Raw genomic sequence first — 17478 nt, forward strand, 5'->3', positions numbered from 1 at the left:
AAAATGAGATCCAGACAATTTCATCTCAACTTAATATCATCCATCGAAAGACACAATTCCTCATGCAACAGAACAATAGCAAATTATTTTGAATTCACTGGCAAATCAGGTAAATATCTTGCCAATAAATTGAAACGCGATAGAGAAAAAACACTTATTTCAGCCATCAAAGATCCACAGGGTAGGATAACATACGTCAGGTATCAGCAAGACATCAATGACATATTTAGAGACTTTTATAATAAGCTATATCACTCGGAAATTGAATAATATCAAACATTCACTCATTCCTTGATGATATCAACTTCCCTTAACTTTCAACAGAGCAGGCTACCACATTAGATCAACCACTTACTCTAGAAGAACTCAGGAAAGCTCCCTTCTCTATACCCAACAATAATCAACCACATCAGATGGCTACCCAGTGGAATTCGATAAACACTTCTGGCCACTTATATCCCCATTATTCATCAGAATGATTACAGAGATTAAGTCAACCTCCACCATGCCTCTGCACATGAATACCGCTCTCATTTCGGTTTTGCTCAAACCCAATAAGGACCCAACCCTCACCTCCAGTTATAGACCCATAAGCCTTTTTAATTGTGATTTAAAGATTATTAGTAAAACACAAACCAACTGAATTTAATAAGTTATTCCATTTATAATTCACCCAGACCAAACAGGCTTTGTCAAGGGCAGACATTCATCCAGCAATATGCACAGTTTATTCAGTCTGATCAGTGTGTCCCGAAGGAACAACTTAAATACTGTTATTGCTTATTTCGATGCCGCAAAAGCATTTGACAGAGTTAATTGGACATGTTTCTTTTCAACCCTCAACAAATTTGGCTTTGGAGAGTCACTCATTCAATGGATCAGAATCCTGTACAACTCCCCATCTGCTTATGTCATCACCAATGGTGACACTTCACAGTGTTTCACAATACAAGGATGTCCGCTGTCCCCTTCACTGTTCACCATCTTTATTGAGCCCCTTGCAGTGGCCATCCGTCGAAACAGTAATATCGTTGGCATACAAACAGGAAACTGTTCACAAAATCAGTTTGCATGCAGACGATAACTTGTTGTCTTACCACTCAGGGGGGTAAGACCGACTATTGCTCAAATCCATTGTAGAAGACCTCATTCGATGGAACAACCTAACCATCTCACTAATTGGTAGGATAGCAGCAGTGAAAATTAATTTACTACCAAAAATAAATTATATATTTTCAATGACCCCAGTGTAACAAACAGAACATTGGTTTAATGCTCTAGACTCCATAATCAATACATTTTATTGGAAATACAAGAAACTAAAGAATTAAACTAGCAACACTCCAGAAAGAACAAAGACTGTGGAGGCCTATCAGCCCCAAACTTCGGATATGACTATGTAGTGAACCATCTTCAATTTATGATTAATTGGTTACAACCAGAGCAACAATTGGGCCATGGATGGCGAGACAAACAAGAGACACAACATTGAACAAACAGAATGTCAGGAATTATCATTATCTGATCTCCCATTCCTTCCTGAATCAAATAAGGAAACTCCAAACAAATTCACGCCAATCTGGCACACCCCAGATTTTCTGGTTAAAAACAGACCAATAATCTTCAGGTCTTGGAAAAGACAAGTAATTACTCATCTGGAACACATTTTCGAAAACAATTTGCTTATATCCTTCCCAACCTTAACCCAAAGGTATTATATCGGTGGTCACAGCTTCCTTCAATTCTTTCAACTGCAGCAGTCTCTAAATGTTAAAATCCAATTGACGAACAACATCCTACAACCATCTCCAATGATTGAACATCTCACTCATATTGGTCATTTAAAAAATCCCTTTTCCAGAAAATACAAACTTTTATTAAAAACAGCTGACACTTTATCTTTACCTACAATGGAAAGGGAAAGAGACTTTGCTGTTCCCACCGATATCAACCTGTGCAAGCTGTGGAATTCCAAAATGCAACTCCTCAAAAATAAGATTCTGCACAGAGCTCATATCACGGAACACAAAATGTTCAAAATGGGTTTTGTGGATGAAGACGTTTGCTCTCACTGTTCCCTTAATACCAGAGATGACTACTTTCATGCCTTCTGTCTCTGCCCACCTATCCTAGCATTCTGGACCAACATCACCAAGAAGCTATCGACCTTTATGGGTCACAGCATTCTGGTCTCCCCGACTATATGTCGCCTCGGTGACCTCTCCTTAGTTGACCCACCACTGAAACACCACCAACCCATTTTGATCGCTTTAACAATAATCGCCAAGAAAATAATATTACTCAATTGGAAAAACAGAGATAATCTCACAATATCCCAATGGTTAGATTAGATTAGATTAGATTCAACTTTATTGTCACTAGCAGAGTACAGGTACAGAACCAATGAAATGCAGTTTGACGTCTAACCAGAAGTGCAAAAGAAGCATTTGAATACCAAAGTGCTATTTGAGTACAGTGTTTCTGTGCAGTTATGTAGGAAAAAGAGATGTATTATGTACAAAATTGTCGGGTTATAAATACAGGTTTGTCAGGAGTATAGGGGGATTATGTACAGAGAGTATAAATAGACATTTTATATCAATACTATATATATACATGTAGTATATTTATGTATATTGTGCAGGTTTTGGTCAGGTTATGGAATATAAAAAAAAAAGTTACGTTAAAAAAAGTATTGTGCAGTTTTGTTTTTTTTGGGGTTTTTTTTGTTGGTGATAGCAGCGCAAAGGCAATTGATGAAACAGTGCAGTAGTGAGTGTAAACAGTCATACAGTGCAAGGCAGTAAATGTAGACAGGTGAACATTGCAGAAAGTGAGATGCAACAGGTAAGCAGGTAGCCATTTTTAAGTCCAGTGCTAGAAGGGGGGTGGGGGTTTATTCAACAGTGTTACAGCCTCTGGAAAGAGGCTGTACTTGAGCCTGCTGGTGCGGGAGCGCAGGCTCCTGTATTGCTTGCCAGATGGTAGAAGGGTGAAAAGTCCATGTTTGGGGTGGGTGTCATCCTTGACAATGGATTTGGCTTTGTTTAAGCAGCGCTCATGGTATGTGTTGTGGATTGGGGGGGTTTACAGCCAATAGTTATTTGGGCAGAGTTCACTACTCTTTGTAGTGCCTTGCGGTTGGCAACGTTGCAGTTACCGTACCAGACAGCGGCAGAAGTCTGATAGAATCCTAGGACAAAGCTGTGCTTTCTTAAGGGTCCGTAGGAAGTGAAGGCGCTGATGCGCCTTCTTCACCAGACTGGAGGAGTTGAGGGACCAAGAGAGATTTTCTGTGATGTGGACCCCAAGGAACTTAAAGCTAGACACACGCTCCACCTCAGCACCGCTGATATGGAAGGCGGTGTGTGCCCTGCTCCTGGTTCTCCTGAAGTCCACAATGATCTCCTTGGTCTTCTTGGTGTTGAGTTCCTGGTTATTGTTTTTACACCACGTAGTTAGATGTTGAACCTCATCCCTATATGCTGTTTCATCCTCATCGCTGATCAGGCCCACTACAGTGGTGTAAGTGGTTTACATTTCACTGCATATATGTATGAAAGTATGTATATGTATGTGACAAATAAAAATCTTGAATCTTGAATCTTGAGTCATCTGCAAACTTGATTATGGCATTGGAGCCATAAACAGGGGCGCAGTCGTGAGTAAAGATAGAGTAGAGCAGAGGGCTCAACACACAACCCTGCGGTACGCCAGCGTTCAGGGTGATAGTGGAGGAGGAGAGACTCCCCAATTTAACAGCCTGGTGTCTGATAGTAGTAGTAGGAAGTCCATAATCCAGTTGCAGAGTGAGTTGCTGATGCCAAGTTGGCTGAGCTTGGAGATCAGCTTGGAGGGGATCACAGTGTTGAAGGCAGAACTAAAGTCAATAAACAGCATTCTAACATGTGTTTTGGGGCTATCCAGGTGGGTGAGTGCTAGATGGAGCACTGTGGAGATAGCATCCTCTGTTGATCGGTTGCATCAGTAGGCAAATTGGTACGGGTCCAGTGAAGGGGGCAGGCAGGCTTTCAGATGTGAGAGGACCAGCCTCTCAATACATTTTGCAATGATGGATGTCAGGGCAACAGAGCGTAAATCGTTCAGTTCCTTGGCTGTAGAGTGTTAAGGCACCGGAACAATGGTGGCAGATTTAAAACTGTGGGGGACTGTTGATTGGGTTAGTGACATGTTGAATGTGTCAGTGAAGACACCAGCCAACTGCTCTGCGCAGGCTCGCAGCACACGTCCGGGGACTCAATCAGGGCCAACAGCTTTCCAAGCATTCACCCTGCTCAGGGTGTCGCAGACCTCTGAGGTGGAGAATTGGAGTGTGTCTGGTGAAACAGCTGACTTGAAGGCTGCCTCCTTGTTTTCCCGATCAAATCGAGCATAGAAGTGGTTCAGCTCGTCAGGGAGGGAAGTGGAGGAGGGTGGGGGAGAGTTGCATGGGGATTTGTTGGTGAGTGTATGTAGGCCTTGCCACATACGCTGGGGGTCGGAGGAGTTGAAGTGCTCTTCAATCCTTTGCTTGTAGTTGTGTTTGGCCCTGGATATTCCTTTCCTCAGACTGGATCTAGCAGAGCTGTAGGCCTCCTGGTGTCCTGACCTGAAGGCTGCGTCCCTGGCTTTGAGGAGAAGGCGAACTTCTTTGTTCATCCAGGGTTTCTGGTTAGGGAATAATTTCACTGATTTATGTGTCGTCACTCCCTCTGCCAACTCGTTGAGGTAATCCATGACAGATTTGGCTACTGTGTGAATGTTGGTATGAGAGTCCTTGGTGGCATCAGCAAATAACCCTTTCCAGTCAATGTGTTGGAGCTGCATGTGTGCATCTTCCATCCAGACTTTAACGGTCTTTGTTGTTGGTTTCACTCGTTTAATGAGAGGAGTATTTTGGCGTGAGAAACAGAGAAATGTGATCGGACTGACCAATGTGGGGGAGGGGTGTGACTTTGTAAGCAGCAGCAACATTTGTATAACAATGGTCTAGAGTTTTACTGCCTCTTGTGAAGCAAGTAACATTTTGGTGAAATTTAGGGAGAACAGTTCTTAGGTTGCAAGTCAAGCCAAGTTTCAGTGAAAAACATGACGTTACAGTCCATAAGGCTTTTCTGTGTCCATATCTTGAGTTCGTCCAGCTTGTTGAACAAAGAACGCACGTTGGCAAGGAAGATGCTAGGCAGTGCATTTCGGTGCGGGTTTAGTCTTAGCTTAGCACACACTCCACCTCGCTTACCCCATCTCTGCCTGCGGTCTCTGCCTGATCAGCTCCGGAGGGAGCTGTTCGAAGTTGAACGGGTGATCCAAAACTAAGTTCTTGCAGCTTTGATGTATGTCCAATAGCGAGTTTCTGTTGTAGGTTCGTTTCGCCCGAATGTTTTCGAGTGAAAACAAGTAGGATAGTCAGGTAAATAAACACTAATTCGCAATATTTGTGACCCACCGCGTACTTAGGGTCATTTGGCGGCTTTTGATATTTTTTTTCCTCATCATTTTAGAGTGAAGAATTAGAGCTTCCCAACAAGGAGTCACTTGTGCAAATCAAGCAAATATTTTTAAAGCTTTGACTTGTTGATGACAAGGGTGTGGCAAACCGTGTTTCTGAGATAATCACCTCCAAAGTTTTACCCACACCAGGTTCATTCAGCCAGCTCCCAGAATGCAAATGGGATTGGCAGACAAACAAAGCCTCATGGCGAATTAACATACTGCTGAATGGGCCAATCGCGAAGAGCTCAACAACACACAACTAATTTTGTTTTTAAAAAAGCTTTTATTTAACAATTATATACATGTTTTATGAAAGTGGAATTATTTTCGGGTTTAAAAGTACGGGGAACACAACCAAATAAGAGTATCAATATTATGAGTCTCAGAAAATCTGAAATCTGAAAATCTGTCACCAACCTCAACGGACTTCATCACGTCATCAACTTCTTCCGTTGTAACAACAACGGACGTATCATCGGTCTCTGGTGGTTCTTGAAAATATTCAGTTTCATCGTCACATTCAGGTTGTAATCCGCTGTTTGAAATGTTCTCCATGTCCAGAGTAATATCAGATTCAGCAGTGCTGTCGTTCTCTGCATCGCTGTCGGAGAACTGACTATCATTGCGGAAAATGAAGTCCAGTACGCGCTGCTAACACTGTCTTGGATCTATCGCGCTGGTCAGATTAAGGTCCGAAATATGATTCAGAGCTCCGCCACCCGCTTTACATAATCCATAACGATACGGAGAAGAAAGTTTTCACAGACACAGACAAGTGCGGAGGCATGCGCGGGGCATGGGTGGGCATGTGGGTCCTGCCGGCTCGCCTGCAGGGCGGGTGGTTCGGGCGGGGTGTCGGTCTGTCTGCTGCGTCTTGTGCCTGCATTTGGGGGTGGGTTGTATGTGTGCGTTCCTGGAGTGCGGGGTCTCCTTGTGCTCCCTGGGACTGGCTTATGCTCCTCCGGGCCAGGCGTGGGGGTTGCTCCGCGGGCCTCCCGCTTCTCTGTGGACCCGGGTGTCTTCTGTGACTGCAGGGCGGGATTGGGTGGGGCTCATGCCCTTTTCAACTGCTTGTAGGCGCCATGACATAATACCAACCTTATACACCAGAACCAATTGGAATAAGTCCTGTACACTTACCGGCGGACACCTTACACACACACACACACACATACAAGCAGTCCCGTCACACACACACACACACACACACACACACACACCACCACACCTGCTTTGAATGCCCCCCAGCACCCTTCTGGTTGCATTCCTCTCCTTTCCTCTCTCATTTACTGCCATAAATATGAGGAAGAGGCCACGTGGCCAATTGTTGTTCCAGTTCCAGAACTACTTTACATGGTAAAGTAGTTCTCCAAAGGGGGGGATTGGTGGTTGTTCCTTTTAACCAAAAACTGTGCTATTGTCATCTTATAGGTCATTAACAGGACAAAGTTATTGCAGCAGTTCTTAATGATTTAGAATTAATTAAGATTTGCATTGTAGGTTGAGAAATTGAACTCCACTTGCAGACTAATTCCGTCCTAGATGCAATGGCATACAAATACTCGGTGTTGTATGCCCAGCAGGCTGACAGCACAGGTAAAAAAAAATACTAAAAATTAAAAAATAAAATATAAATACATTTGAGACAATCAAAGTGCAGACCGAAAAATGATTGCAAATTTAAGTGTAGTTGGGTAAAAAAAAAACAGGACTTATGCAATGATAAATCGGCTTAATGCGTTACGTTATTTCACCGGCTGGTGTATGTTATCCTGTATTTTTTCACATGCTAATTTGGCGTACTAAGTAGCATGGTAATAATGCCAATTCGGACACATCCCTCACTGGTACAACCAGAAGTCAAGTGTCCTTCTTCGCAAACTCACTCCGAAGTGTCACTCCTGCTCTCTACAACCACTGGATGCCATGTGCAGCAGGTCATAGTAATCTTTCCTTTTTTAACAGTGTCTTATTGAGCGCTGGTCATGGAAATGTACAATGGTGCCTGAATTCAGAAATGCTGTACAGTCTGTCACTTGGTTCTCACCAAACTTGTACTGTAATTCACTTGTGTTTTTAAGATGTACAGTCCATATGGTAGCACTGTCCCATTTTTAGTTTTCTTTGCATGATTTCTTTGCAATATGTGAAATTCTCACCCGTCAATGTAAATCCTTTGGAGAAATTACTTAACATGCTAGAATTTGAGGCCCAGGTGACACTGTGTTTATATAACTTGCTGTTTTACTGATAGTTGATGCAAGCAATTATTGTGTAAAAACAAACAAAAAAAAAAGAACGCTACAAGTATTCTCGCTATTTAATTTAATTTCAATCGACTTTATATCTTGATGCAGTACTTTTTAGGCTGTTTTGCTAACTTAGTGTCATTTGTTTATAAAGAGGATTTTTTTAGGATCAAAACTGTGTAAGCTGGGTTTACCTAATGGTAACACACACACACACACACACACACACACACACACACACACACACACACACACACACACACACCCACGTTCAACACATGAATATGTGACCCACATATATGTGACCCACACATGCAAATCACATTTTTTCACATCATTTGAAAGTGAAGAATCAGAGCTTTCAAAGATGGTGTCACTTGTGAAAATCAAGCAAATATTTTTTAAGCTATGACTTGTTAATCACAAGGGTGTAGCAAACCGTGTTTCTGAGATAATCACCTCCAATGTTTTACCCACACCAGGTTCATTCAGCCAGCTCCCAGAATATAAAAGGTTGGAGGACCAACAGAGCTTTGCTACCTCCACATGGCTACTTGACACCCTGCTGAATGGGGACTTGACACCCTTCTGAATGGGGCAATCTCTGCATTGTTCTTGTGTTTTGAGGGAATGTTGAACAGCATCATCGACACACATCTTTTGTTTTTAAAAAGGCTTTTATTTAACAGTAAGAATATACATGTTTTATAAAAGTGGAATTATTTGGTTGTTTAAAACTTTGGGCAACACAACAAAATGTAGTCTATCAATAATAAAACAATAGATAGACAATAGACAATAAATAAATCAATATGTGACCCACCGCAGCAAAACCCTCTATCTCGCACATTTCTAAAATCGCAAGGAGCAGCCAAATAAGTTGTAAAAACCTTTTTTGAAGGAAAATTATATTTTTCCAGTTTTGTGTTCCTTTGTGTTTTTTTTAATCTCTAAACCTATTTTCAAAACTAGTATTATTAAAATAGGAGAACAATTTTAAACCTAGAGTTAAATACTCCCGTTAGACTACATGGGGAAATGCAGTTCACTTACCGAGATGCTGAATAGAGCTGAATAACGATCGATCGTTTCCTTTAAAGCGACCGACCAGGTGAAGATTGTTCCTCCATAGTCCATGTGATGTGAAGTCACAATGTGAAACCGTTTTGATAGAGTTCAACCTTTAAATCTTACTACTGTTACACACACACGGAGATCATTGTGGAGGGGTCGTGTACCAACGTCTACCATAGAAGAAGAAATCCGGCCATCACTGACGTCAGGATCCGGTCTCACTTGTCTGTGAAAACTGTGTTTTTATGGACTACGAGAAGGGTGGAGGAAGATCTAAATCATATCGCGGACCTTAATCTGACCAGTAGGATAGATCCAAGTCAGTGCAAAAGCGCGTACTGGACTTCATTTTCCGCGATGATAGTCAGTTCTTCGACAGCAACGTTAAGAACGACACGACGGGGGAAACTTTGAAGGTGATTATCTCAGAAACACGGTTTGCCGCACCCTTGTCATTAACAAGTCATAGCTTTAAAAATATTTGCTTGATTTGCACAACTGAGACCTTGTTTGGAAGCTCTGATTCTCCACTTTCAAATGATGTCAAAAGCAAACATAGTCGAAAGCCGCCAAATGACCTTAAAGTATGCGGTGGGTCACATATGAGTCTCTGTATCAACCTCGGTGTGTCATTTAATAAATTATTCCAAATCTCTTTGAGTTAATATGTGGGCTAATCCCAATTTACCCAGCTACACTCTGAGAGCCTGTTTGGGGCCTTTTTTCAGTTTCTTTTTGCCCCTGGCTGCATTTACACTACATTTAGTCATTTAGCAGACGCTTTTATCCAAAGCGACTTACAATCATTCAAACACCGACGGACGCAGCCATCAGGAGCAATTAGGGGTTAAGTGTCTTGCTCAAGGACACTACAGCATGCTAGCAGGAGGAGCCTGGGATCCAACCAGCAACCTTTAGATCACTAGACCACCAGCTCTACCGCCTGAGCTACCGTCCCCATGTCCGATTTGCAGGTAAACTTGTCCATTACGACCTGTTCATAATCTAAATCACCAACCTCATCGGACTTCATCAAGTCATCAACTTCTTCTGTTGTAGCAACAACGGGCATATCGTCGGTGTCCTCAGGTGGTTCTTGAAAATATTCCGTTTCATCATCACATTCAGTTTGAAATCCGCTGTTTGAAATGTTCTCCAAGTCCGGGATAACGCCGGTATCAGTTTCAGCATCGCTGTCGTTCTCTGTGTCACTGTCGGAGAACTGACTATAATCGCGGAAAATTAAGTCCAGTACGCGCTGCTTACACTGACTTGGATCTATCGCACTGGTCAGATTAAGGTGCAAAATATGATTCAGAGCTGCACAATATGATTTAGATCTTCCGCCACCCGCTTCTCGTAATCCATAACAACACAGAGACAAAAGTTTTCACAGACAAGTGAAACCGGATTCTTGTCTTGTTTACGGAAGTGACTTCAGCATTTCTTCTTCGATGGTACACCTTGGTACACATCCCCTCCACAAATATGTCTCTGTGTGTGTCTAAAAGTAGTACGATTTAAAGGTTGAACTCTATCAAAACGGTTTCACATTGTGACTTCACATCACATGGAATATGGAGGAATGATTTTCACCTGGACTTCAGCTTTAAAGGAAACCATCGATCGGCGTTCCTCACTTTTCAGCGTCTCTGTAAGTGAACTGCGTTTCCCCATGTAATCTAGCAGCAATATTTAACTCCACGGTATAACATTTTCCTACTATTTATAAACCAAACTCGGTTTTGAAAATGCATTGCGAGATTAATAAACACAAAGGAACACAAATCTGTAAAAATAGAATTTTCCTTCAAGAAACGTTTTTTAAACTAATTTGACTGCTCCTGGCGATTTTAGAAATGCGTGAGATACCGTGTTATGCTGCAGTGGGTCACATATTTGGATATTATTTTATGTTTCCTTTTCATATGCTGTTGTTTGATTATTTCTTGAACTTGCCTGTTTTCCATTGTCACGATGTAATACTTTGTGCATGTTTTGCTACAGTACATTTCCATCATTATACATTAATGATAAGCACTATGACAAACGTTATTTACCTTAATTTACTTTTATTGTTTTTGTTTCAAAAACTATCATTCAAGCCTTTCCGGCTTTTGTGAAGTCAAAACTGAAGTACGGACTGTACCGTGTTTGGGGATTTGTTCAATTTTGTATGGAAGTTGATTTATTTATTATTATTTGTTAAGTTAAACTCTTTGTGTTTCATTCACTTAATATTAAACATGTTTAAGGTTAGATATTCAATAAAACTTTTAATTAACTATGGATTAATTTGAAAAATTATACTTACCTGAAGGGAGACATGCTATAGTCCAGGTGAAATCTTGGAAGGCTATATTCAGGGTTATCAGATGTATGATAGTTATTGTATTTGTACGATAATTCTAACCACTGTACGATACGCATCAATTATTCAAAAAACACACAAATGTTGATAATTTTTCCATTTCAATAAACCCACAATGAAACCTTGTTTTCGATTTGTAAAAGAGCAAGGGTCAATTTGCTTCCCAGTGCTGGTTCAAGATCATTGTATTTGCCTCTCAGCAACCTGCGGCTCCGGAGACGCGGTTCGTTAGCCCGTCTCCAGTGGCTCCCTGTGGCTTTGACAAAAAATTATATGGAAAGAATAATCTTTTTTCCACATTTTAATTTTCATTTATCATTGATATAGGCCTAAAGTGATTCTTACATTCTCCAATTGTAAAAATGTGTAGCCTATACACCGTATAAAAGATAAATATTTTACCATTTCAGTCAACTAAAATGTAATTCAGGGGTTTAAGTTTTCCTAGTTCCAGCATTGATGGAACTCAGCTTCTTTGTAAGCCTGCCACAGGAACGTAACGAGGTAGGGTCCTTGCGTGTTGTGCAACCAATCAAAACTGAGTTTTCGGCCCTTACTCGCACACATGCAGACATTCCAGCCAATGGGAGAGCAGACAGCTGGGAGTGGATACTGTTAGCATCATCATGCAGTCTCCGGGAACGCAGTAGGTAGACTGCAGCTCTGACCAAACAGCAATATAATTTATCCTCATTTGGAACTATTTAGCCGACAAAACAGTAGCTATGGATTCAAAATCCCAAAAGAGAAAAGTCTTGGAGGAAAATAGAGAATTTAAAAGTGCGTGGACAGATTTCTTTGCTTTCACCGCCAACGCTGCCGTCAATTTCGGAACTGTGGCAGAAAGCAGAGCAAATGTACTTTTAAGAATTTGAAGAACGTAAATAAATACATTTCCAACATAAATTGATGTCCACCGTCCACCTCTGCCAAGCATTCTTCTTGCCAACGTTCAGTCTCTGAAGAACAAGATGGATGAACTTCGAGCGAGGATTAGGTTCCAACGAGACACGAGGAACAGTTGCGTCCTCTGCCTGACGGAGATATGGTTGAACCCACTGGTGCCGGATGAAGCCATCCGTCCAGCCAAGTCCTTCTCTGTGTTCCGCGGCGAGAGATCGGGGGAGTCGGGAAATCCAAAGGTGGAGGCGTCTGCCTCATAGTAAACAACCGCTGGTGTAACCCTATCAACAACAAGTCGCTCTCCCGCTCCTGCTCGCCTGGAACAGCTGACAATCTTATGCCGTTACCATTTTATCTCTCCCGGTAATTCAGCACGGTCATCATTACAGCCGTTTATATCGAACCACAAGCGGATACCAACACAGCACTGTCGGACCTTTATGATGTGTTGTGTGGACTTCAAAACAAACATCCTGACGCGGCTGTGGTGGTGACTGGGACTTTAACAGGGCGAACCTTAAAAAAGTTCTGCCTAATTTCCACCAACACATCACGTGTGCCACCAGGGGAGATAGAACTTTGGAACATTGTTACACACCTTACAAGAACGGATACAAGACCGTCTCGCTCCCTGCTTTCGGGAAATCTGAGCACCCCACGATCTCGCTGGTTCCCGTTTACAGGCCTCTGATCGCGTGAGAACTTGTGGTGACGAGGGAAGTGAAGCAGTGGACGGACCAATCAGAGGCTGCGCTTCAGGACGCACTTGCTGACACAGACTGGGACACGTTACAATCAAGTTCAAGTGACGTCACCGAGTTTACAGACGTAGCGGTGAGCTCCGTGGCTACGTTAGCGGACAGCATCGTTCCCACGGTGAAACTTCGGATATTTCCAAACCAGAAATAAATCCAACAAATCCATCTGCTGCACTCTGAATGCTCGCACGGCTGCTTACAACGACAGTCTTGTATCTGGAAATATAGACAATTACAAAGAGGGCGGTGAAGGACGCTAAACGGATGTACAGAGAGACTGTGGAGCTACAGATGGAGGAAGGGGACACAAGACACTCATGGGAGGGGCTGCGGATGATAACAAACTACAAGAGCAGCTCCTTCCCAGCCACGAGTGTGGCTAGCCAACGAACTGAACTCCTTTTATGCGCGAGTTTGAGTCTGGCAATAGCACTGCTACCTCGCCAGCTAATTGGAGTTACACCACTGGGGATGACGCTCTGATGCGGGTGAACACCAGGAAAGCTGCGGGCCAGATGGCATATCTGGGTGAGTACTGAAAACCTGTGCTAACCAGCTAGCTCCAGTGTTCATTACAATATTCAACATCTCCCTGGCTGAATCAGTGGTCCCGTCCTGCTTCAAGAGGTCCACCGTCATTCCTGTCCCGAAGATCGCCTCTCCAACCTGCCTGAATGACTACCATCCGGTGGCGCTCACCTCAGTGGTCATGAAGTGTTTCAGGAGGCTAATTAAGGATTAAATCTGCGCCTCCCTCACTCGCACCTTTACCCGTTGCAGTTTGCGTACCGGCAGAACAGATCCACGGATGACGCGGTCTCCCGGGGAACACGCACAACACACTCACGCACCTGGATGACCGGAAGGGGGCCTATGCTGTTCATCTTTTACAGTTCAGCTTTTAATACCATAGTCCCCACTAGACTGGCTGTCGAGCTGAAGGAGCTTGGACTGAATAGTCTGCTGTGTGCCTGGATCCTGGACTTCCTCACAGCCCGGCCCCAGACTGTGTGGCCAGGTCCAGCTCCAACACCATCACCAAGTTTGCTGACAACACCGTTGTCGTGGGCCTGATCACTCACTGCGATGAGAAAGCCTACCACGAGGAGGTGTCTGTCACTCTGGTGCCAGGACAACAGCCTACACCTGAACGTCAGCAAAACTAAGGAGCTGATTGTGGACTTTAGGCGAGGATTACAATTGAGGACGTACACGCCCTTGGTGATTAATGTGACTTCTGTTGACAGGGTGAACAGCTTTAAGTACCTGGGAGAACAGAGAGACTGAGACAGAGTTTTTTCCCGCAAGCCGTAAGAACTGTCAATGCTGACCTCACCAGGGGTCCTCACTGAGCCACACACATAGGCTCCACTACCTTCTGTACTGTATGTAGCATACTGTACTGCATACTGTGTCACTCTTCTGGGTTGTTCAGTGTTACTGTATTTCTGCACTGTACTGTTGTATACTGTGCTGTATTATCCCACAAACACTACCTCACTTTATTCACATGCCACTTTAATGCACATATCTGTATTTACATAATCACCTATCCTATATACATAAGTCTTTCCCATATATGTAAGCCTATTCCCTTTATCTATTCCATTTTTATTTTATTTTATTTTATTTTATTCTATATATTTTTATTATTCTATAAGTATTTTCGACTCACTGTATTACGTTTTAGGAATCAGTTAGTTGGTCTAGTAGAAAGAAATTTTCTTAGGTAGCTACTGTGTTGTCTCGGACATATTGTGTGTAATCACCGGGTGCATTGCATTAACATTTCACTGCATATACTGTATGTATGAAAGTATGTATATGTATGTGACGAATAAACCTCTTGAATCTTGAATCTTGAATCTAGTCTAGTGTTGCCTTTAGGCTTGTCAGTAACTCTCCTGTCATTTCAGATCCGGCCACTCCCCATTGCTACGACTTCACCTAGGTTTCCCACTCTTCTCCTCACTTGCAGCTCATTTGCATCTATTTCATCTGTTCTGTGCCAGATTGTCTTTGTTTAGGCTGAGCTTTCTAGCGTGCCATCCAGTGATTGCTCTAATACCTTGTTGATTCCCCAGTTTTTGATCCTCTGCCTGTCTTACAGATTCTGATTCTCTGCCTGCTCCTTGGCTGACTAATTTGCCCTCGCTGACGGATATCCTGGCCTTCCTGAGCCAGGTCTGTTTGTTCTAATAAACCCCTGCTTTGTGAACTTTCACCTGCACTTCTGCGTCGTGCTCTTGGGTTAACCTCTGGTCTGAGTCAGTGAGCCTAACAGAAGGTCTTAAAAGAACAAAATATACAATTTCACCATATCAACAACAAACTGTTTTTATTTGGAGAAATGGGTAACAAATACACGCTGTGGAGCGGAGATGTGTATTGGAGTCTCCTATACATATTTATGCCCAGGACACACCAGAAATGCAGGAGCACAAATGATTATTGCGCGCAGAGATTTGAGCAGATCTGAACACACTAGAGGTGCATTAAATGAACAACAGAAAATAAATATAAACATACAGACGTGTATAAACATGCACACATGTCAGGGTCCTCCGGCACAGAGACACAGACGACGATAGGTTGTAGACACCAGTTTATTGTAGAGAGGAGGCTAACTGGAATTAGCAAGGAGCAGATTTAACATGTCATGACACGGCTCCTATCCTGAATGAGTGTGAGGATGGGAGTTTTAACCTGTTGCTCATTAGATCAACCAACGAGCAACCGGTATGCAGCCACTCTGACCCAATCACCTACATCCAGGTCAGGTGTGGCTGCTCAATCCATCCCATCCCCACACCACATACGCCCGACACCAAATTGAGGCCAGGAATTCCACCCCTAACCATCACCACCAAGCAGAGAACAAAAATGGAAACAAAAGTTTAAAGCAGACTCTGACACAGGGTTACCATGCCTAAAAACAACTGATTTTGACACAGGGTTCCAATACCTTCATTAATAAAAACATCGGACTCTGAACAGGGTTCCCATACCTTTATACAAACAAATGTCGAAAAAAAACAAATTTACAGGTCCCCTCCCAGAGGACCTGGTTCCCCGGAGCAGCAAGGGGAATGTCGTCCCACAAGGCGACGACAGACTGCCCCCTCCTCCTTTCCGGAGCATGGGTCCTTGGGCTGCTGCGCTGACTGGTAAAGGCGTGGCCGGACTAAGCTTTTGCGGAGGCTGCTCGAAGGGGTGGCCTGGCTGCTGGGCTGCTGGATGGTCCCGGCAGTGGCTGCTGGGCGGAGGACCTAGCCACAGACGGTTACCCATCCTGGTTTCTGCAGCTGCTTCTCCCCTGGTCCTCCACCGGACCACTAGGTGCTGCTGCTGCCAGTCGGGGGCAGGGTTGGTGCTGAGGCTGCCTGTTGACCCACTGGTGGCTCCAGGGCGTCTTCCGACAGTGCCTCTGTGTCCCTTTCTGGTGCCAGAGAGTCCCTCTTAAGGTGCCACTGTGGCAGGTACTCCTACCACATGCCACCCAAGTGGCGTTTTCAGGGCCCTCCGGCACAGAGACATAGAAGACGATGTTGTAGACAGATCAAACATGTTATGACAGGGCTCCCATCCTGAGTGAGGATGGGGGTTTTAACCTGTTGTTGATGGGGACTATTTCCAGACAGAGGCGCAAATGCTGAATTTTGTTGCGATATTTCACATTTAAAGTTAAATAAAATGAGAGTTCAAAGACCTTAGTTTTTAAATTAAAGAGTCCTATTAATCCACACACTTGGCCTTTAAAAACAAGGAAAACTGCTGTTTACATCATCTACCACTAGTCACTTTAATGTATCAGGTATTGGATTGCATACCCATTATGTCTTACCTTTTAGTAGTACATTGCAGTGTTTGTCTTACAACACTGTCACTGTGTCCATGTCAGTGTGAAACTGCATTGTTGTGGGCCACAACTATTTAAGATGTCCACTATCAAGTTGACTATCACTATTATTCTCTATATTATCCTTTTCAAATATTGTTTTTAGATTCTGTTTCTAAAGACTGTTTTATATTAATCACTACTATGCCCTTATTTTACTTATGTAATGCTGAGTTGGCTCTCAGACTAAGAATCGTATTACTGGTAATGATGCTTGCATTGTTATCAAGTATTTGACAATACACTTGAAACTTGAAAATATAATTATATATACCAAGTTTGAGTCCCAAACTACTACTACAAAAGCTATCAAACTTTGTAATTAAAAAAATGTAAATAAAAAAAAATAACAGGTTCTGTTTTGAAATTGAAAACTGTGCAATATATAGATTAGCTCTCAGAATCATAAAGACCTGTTCTTAACCATATGATAAAAACAAACTCTGAAAGGTGACCTCTGGTCAGGGTTCAAAGATCTCAGGTCCACAGAAATCTCTCTGAAATGTGCACATGCTTTTGGGAAGTGAGCGCCATCTCATGGTGAAACACTGCAACTGAATGAATGGGCGTGTTTAAAGTTTAAATTAAACACACCCTGTCAGGACGCTTGGGAACTGGTTGCCATGCGACAGCCAGCCGACAGGTTTCTGGTTGGGACAGCCTTCTTTAAGTGGCTCCAACTGTGTGATGCCACTCTGTGTGTTCATACAGTGGGTTAATCATATTATTTTG

Source organism: Zeus faber (genome assembly GCF_960531495.2).
Source record: "Zeus faber genome assembly, chromosome: 4".
Lineage (NCBI taxonomy): Eukaryota > Metazoa > Chordata > Actinopteri > Zeiformes > Zeidae > Zeus > Zeus faber.